General features: G+C 40.5%; 1 non-coding gene across 1 annotated transcript; it reads left to right on the forward strand.

Moving 5' to 3' along the window:
* Positions 1-2,923: 2,923 nt before the first annotated feature.
* On the forward strand, positions 2,924-2,997 carry Trnal-caa (transfer RNA leucine (anticodon CAA)). Its single transcript has one exon. It is a non-coding gene; the product is annotated as a tRNA-Leu (tRNA).
* The last annotated feature ends 2,905 nt before the right edge of the window (positions 2,998-5,902 follow it).

Raw genomic sequence — 5,902 nt, forward strand, 5'->3', positions numbered from 1 at the left:
CGCTTACCGTGAACGCCGAAAGGCGTTCAGGTGACCGCAGCCGATATTTTAGCTTATTATAATTACAATAAGGAACAAAGTGGCATAAATTATATATGAATGGATGGAGATAGAAAATGCATAATGTCTGTTATCCATGATATAAGAAGGTTAAACGGAAAATAAGACTACACTACACACTATAAGGCACCTTCTGGGCGAGCTCGCTCCATCTTAGGCCTCGCCAATGCCTTCGGGCAAATCTGGGGCCAAAAGCAAACCCATCAAAGGTAAAATTAAAAGATAAAGGTAATTTTGCTTTTGAGGAACGGACCCTGGAAAGTACCTTATTATGAATTTATGAATAAAGATAATTTATTTTAGAATATGTAAGGTCTAGGGGTGTATGTTTCTACGTAAGCTCTTGAATTGTTAATTTATAATTAATTACATACATACATAAACTCACGCCCGTAATCCCTAATGGGGTGGGCAGAGCCACAAGTAATCAAAGACAACTTGCAGCCACTGTTGATACGAAGTCCAAAGATGGATATGATGAACCTTATGGTGATAAGGGATCAGCCTATCGCCCATAACATTAGTCCATCATGTTAGAGGACACAATCCCTCTGTCGGTTTTTACGACATGCCCGGGAAGAGAAGCAGCTGAACGTGTTCTATGTTTTTTATATGCTCCCAGAACAGCATAGAAGCAATTATAATTAATTATCAATATTATTTTGTTTATTTGCGGTAAACGCGCTCGGTCTGCGATTGTTGAAGTTAAGCAACTTTCGCAAAGGCTGGTCTCGAGCTCCTCCGTGCTTCGGAAGGCACGTTAAGCCGTTGGTCCCGGCTGCATTAGCAGTCGTTAATAACCACCAATCCGCACTGGGCCCGCGTGGTGGTTTAAGGCCCGATCTCCCTATCCATCCATAGGGAAGGCCCCCGCCCCCGCAGTGGGGACGTTAATGGGCTGATGATGATGATGATGTTTTTTTTAGAAATATTGTTATAACATTAATTTTGTCAAATTAATTGTATAATATGTTGTTTGCTTCTATGCTGTTCTGGGAGCAAATAAAAAACATAGAACACGTTCAGCTGCTTGTCTTCCCGGGCATGTCGTAAAAACCGACGAAGGGATTGTGTCCTCTAACATGATGGACTAATGTTATGGGCGATAGGCTGATCCCTTATCACCATAAGGTTCATCATATCCAGCTTACGACATCGTATCAACAGTGGCTGCAAGTTGTCTTTGATTACTTGTGGCTCTGCCCACCCCATTAGGGATAACGGGCGTGAGTTTATGTATGTAATTGTATAATAATTATGAATTGTATAAAATCAATTTTTGAATTGATTAGAACTTGTCTCGCCTCTACATTTCACACCGTTACCCAATATTTTACATAAGTATCTTTACTACATCCGTTCGCTGCGGGCCATCCCGAGTCATCCGATCTGAATCACGATTTGGATCTATACATCTTTTCCTTATTTGTCTATTCAAACTATACCTACCTACCTGACAACCTAGTCAAATGAGATACTTTTTACGAAACGTCAAAACAACAGTTTTCTTTGGCGTTTCCATGGAAATACTGTCCTGTGACGTCATTTTTTAAGTAAAGTCCTTAGTTTGGTTATCAGATTTGAATACAGTTTGCAAGAAATCTGACAGAGAAGGAATATTTATTGCTGTTGTCTGAGTCAATATCAAGTAAAATTTTCCGTCTTTTTTTTTACTTTTGATGGGTATGCTCTTGGCCCCAGACTCGCCCGAAGGCATTGACGAGGCCTAACATGGAGCTCGCCCAGAAGGTGCCTGTTCACTCTGGCCTTGAAAGCACCCGAGTTATATGCATTCGGAAATACAGAAGACGGCAGAGAATTCCACTCCTTAGCAGTGCGTATAATGAAGGACGAAACGACACGCTTTGTGTGAATAGTTGGGATATCCGCCAAATAGGGATGGGACCCCGCCGTACGTTCCAACCCGTCGCAAAATTCAAGAATTATTATTTTCATTTCCATACTTTTGCGACTGAAAATTCCATTTGATATCAACTGAAAAATATGGTCTGAATCAACCCTCAAAGTTTTCGTTTCGTCTAACACCCTGTATGTATTTAGCAGAGAAGATGCGGCGCAAGAAAAACCAACATATTATCACATGTTCCTAGAACATAAGCTTCTTGGTTTTAACCGGATTTCTCAGAGTAAACAATAAAAAAAACTGTTGATTCATAAAGTCAAACAATGAAAACCGCGAGACTACGCAACAAAACCTAAAAAAAAAACATATTTTTTTAAATTACAACTAAAACATACATACATAAACTCACGCCTATTCCCCACCGGGGTAAGCACAGACTGACTTAGGCCCTGCGCAGACGACAGACTATCCGTGACGCACTTTTTAGTCTGTGAAAATATAACCTATGCAATTATATGCAGTAACGCGCCGGACTTTTTGCGCGTCGTGTGCGTTACTGCATATAATTGCATATTTATGTTATATTTTCACAGACTAAAAAGTGCGTCACGGATAGTCTGTCGTCTGCGCAGGGCCATAAACTCACATGTGATGTCATAATATCTCCTAAAACGAGGGGATTAAACTGAAATCCCGTCGCAATGTCAGAGTTGCTTCATGACGGGATTACGATGACTAATCGGCCGCGACAGTGGAGAAAAAAACAAATATTCGGTTCCGTACGGTACGCCGTATGAAGCAAAATAATGAAAAACATATAGAAAAATCATACTACAATACAGTACAATACAATACAATACAATACAAATACACTTTATTGCACCAAAATAAAAATAAATAATTACAAAAAAAAACTCTTAACTAAGTAAATGGCAAATGGCAGCCTTATCGCTTAAAGCTACTTTATGTAAGCATACTACTTTATGTAAGTTTTTTAACGGCCTCTGTGGTTCAGTGGTTGAACGTTGGGCTCAAAATCCGGAGGTCCCGGGTTCGAATCCCGGTGAGGACCATCATCATCAATTTAAGAGCCACGCTCTTGTCGGTGTAGCATTTTCCATTCCAGTCTAACAAAGTCCAATTCCGGTGAGGAAATATTTCAAAAATCACTTTGGGATCCCTAGTTTGGTTAGGACATTACAGGCTGATCACCTGATTGTCCGGAAGTAAGACGATTCGTGCTTCGGAAGGCACGTTAAGCCGGTGGTCCCGGTTACTACCTACTTACTGATGTAAGTACGTAGTCGTTACATGAGTCATGTCAGGGGCCTATAGCGGCTTAATAGTAACCCAGACAGCGGGGTTGATGAGATTGGTCATCCACCTCACAACCCACACGACAGAAGTACCTATTTACTTACAATACGAGCCACCATTTTTTTTCTAGCCGCTTCTTTTCCCCGGCTATACAGGTCGTGAGAAGCTGCAGTAGTTTTAGACGGATGAGACGTTCGTTATGTAAAAAATGACGATTCAAACTGTAACTATGTTACCTACTGAATAAAGATATTTTTGAATTTGAATTTTTCTCCGTGCAGCGAACCCTACTTTAAACAATAACCCATCAAAAGATGTCCAAAATCGTCTTTGCAATCGCAGATGTTTTTAATGTCACATAAAGACCTTGAAAGGATTAAAACTAAATGTTACTTTTACTCAAGATTTGAGAGTCTGCTACAATAGTTCGAACATGCAGAACATATACATAAACTCACGCCTATTTCCCACTGGGGTAAGCAAAGACTATGTCACCATTTGCTTCGATCCTGACACACTTCTCTTGCTTCCTCCACGTTCATCAATCGTTTCATACACACGCCGCCGGTTCAGAGTAGATCGTACTGAATCTTTTCTAAGGACACAATTTAGTCAATGTACGTCCTTCTAGGTCTTTCTCTCGATAAATTAAAAGTCACTGTGCTCCTATGTGTCAAACGGGGAGAACGGGTTCGAACCCCGGTACTGGATTTGCACCAATGGCCCCGATTCCTGCAGACACCGCCTAATGTTATTTTAAGTTATATCCGTCATTTTCATATCCGTCGAAAAGGAAAGGGACGGATGATTCACAGCTCTTAATTTTAGGAAGAATGAGTAAATGAATGAATAACCCGGGCGAATCAAAAGGTACGTCGCTGGTATGCAATCCGTTTGACGTGCTGTCTACTTAACTGTGTCGGGTTATTGACGGACGTAAAATTTTTAGACGGTTGGTTTAGATTTGTGCTTAAAATTGACGTGTGTTCCATATTTTTTATGCTTGTCGATTACCCGTCCCTTTCCTTTTCGGCGGATAAGAAAAAGACAAATATAACAAAATTAGATGGTATTTACAGGAATTAGCACCAATGAGTTATTAATTTATCTTAAGTGTTAGTGAACACAGTTGTCTCGACGATTATAGACGGCGATACGGCTCACCTATCACGTTGGTCTAACAGAAGCTCGGTGAGGTGTGGGTACTTAGTTCATCTTATGATGAAACTAGTCCACATTTTGTTAGTAACTGGGAGGTTAGAATGGCCACACCGAAGCAATTCATCTAAGAAAGCAATATTGCTATTTGACATTTGTTTGCATAGCGCACTTACTTGTATATGCGCAAATGTCAAATTAACAACATATAAAATAATGAAAGACGACAACATAAAAAGAAGCTACATGAGGCTAGCCCGAGGCCCCGAAGCCGCGGGCAGCTATGTAACAGCGTGCAATCGCACTCAGCGGTTCAGCAGCGGAGAGTCATACCGGTCCACCAATGCGCTCATGATGGTGTAAAAACATTTTTTCTTTTGACGTGACTTATTGTAGATTTGCCGCAGATGGCATTAACTTCTTGGCCGGACAAATGGGGAGCGCTGAAGGCTCTCACCCGGTACAACGTTTAAGACAACAGGCCTGAGGGTGCCCAGTTGGGCGCGAACCTCGGCTCAGGGCGTCGTCTGGGAGGAAAAATATTTGAAAGAATTAATCGACCCTAGTGTTTATTTTAGCACATTTAGTTTGTCTCATAGTGATTTTCTGAGTTATTGTTAACTTAATAATTATTTACCACTAATAGCATTTACGCGTCCATCCGTTACTCACTAACATAATTTTAATTTAAGGTGTATTGTATTTCTCTAGTTAAGTGAATTATATTACATACATACATAAACTCACGCCCGTAATCCCTAATGGGGTGGGCAGAGCCACAAGTAATCAAAGACAACTTGCAGCCACTGTTGATACGAAGTCCTAAGCTGGATATGATGAACCTTATGGTGATAAGGGATCAGCCTATCGCCCATAACATTAGTCCATCATGTTAGAGGACACAATCCCTCCAATACACCAACCTCCTCCTCCTCCAATTCCAAATGAATTATATTCTTTTGGAGAAATAAATTTCTTAAACCGTAGTAACAATAACACATAAACATAAGTATATAAAGAAGGCAAGGTCCATTAGTTCTCAAGGCTTCAACCTACATGAGTAGGTATAATAATGTCTGGTATTTGGCATAATAAATTCCTAAATGTGAATTCTAGATCGATGTATTTACATAAAATTATCTAGAAGCATCCTCATTTTAATATAATAGCTGTACGAATGGCACAGTCACGACTTTAAGTTATGTCACTTTATACATTGATTTAAGCTAACGCAAAAAAAATCCATAGAAAATTATGGATATACCTACTCCACTCCAATCTTATCAGTCATCCCGTGATCATGGCACTTGCAACAGTCGAAATATCGGGAGTCTCATATCCCTTTTTAAACGCGATAAGAACCCGTTATTATGTGTTTTAATTGTGTCACTTTAATTATAAGTTATAACTGCCTTAAGGGCTCAAACTGGATGACAGCGGCAGCGGCGCGGGGAGCGGCGCGGCGACCGCTGTTGCGTTCTCGATACCAGCGGCCAGATCGCG

This window comes from Pectinophora gossypiella, chromosome 28, assembly GCF_024362695.1.
Source record: "Pectinophora gossypiella chromosome 28, ilPecGoss1.1, whole genome shotgun sequence".
NCBI lineage: Eukaryota > Metazoa > Arthropoda > Insecta > Lepidoptera > Gelechiidae > Pectinophora > Pectinophora gossypiella.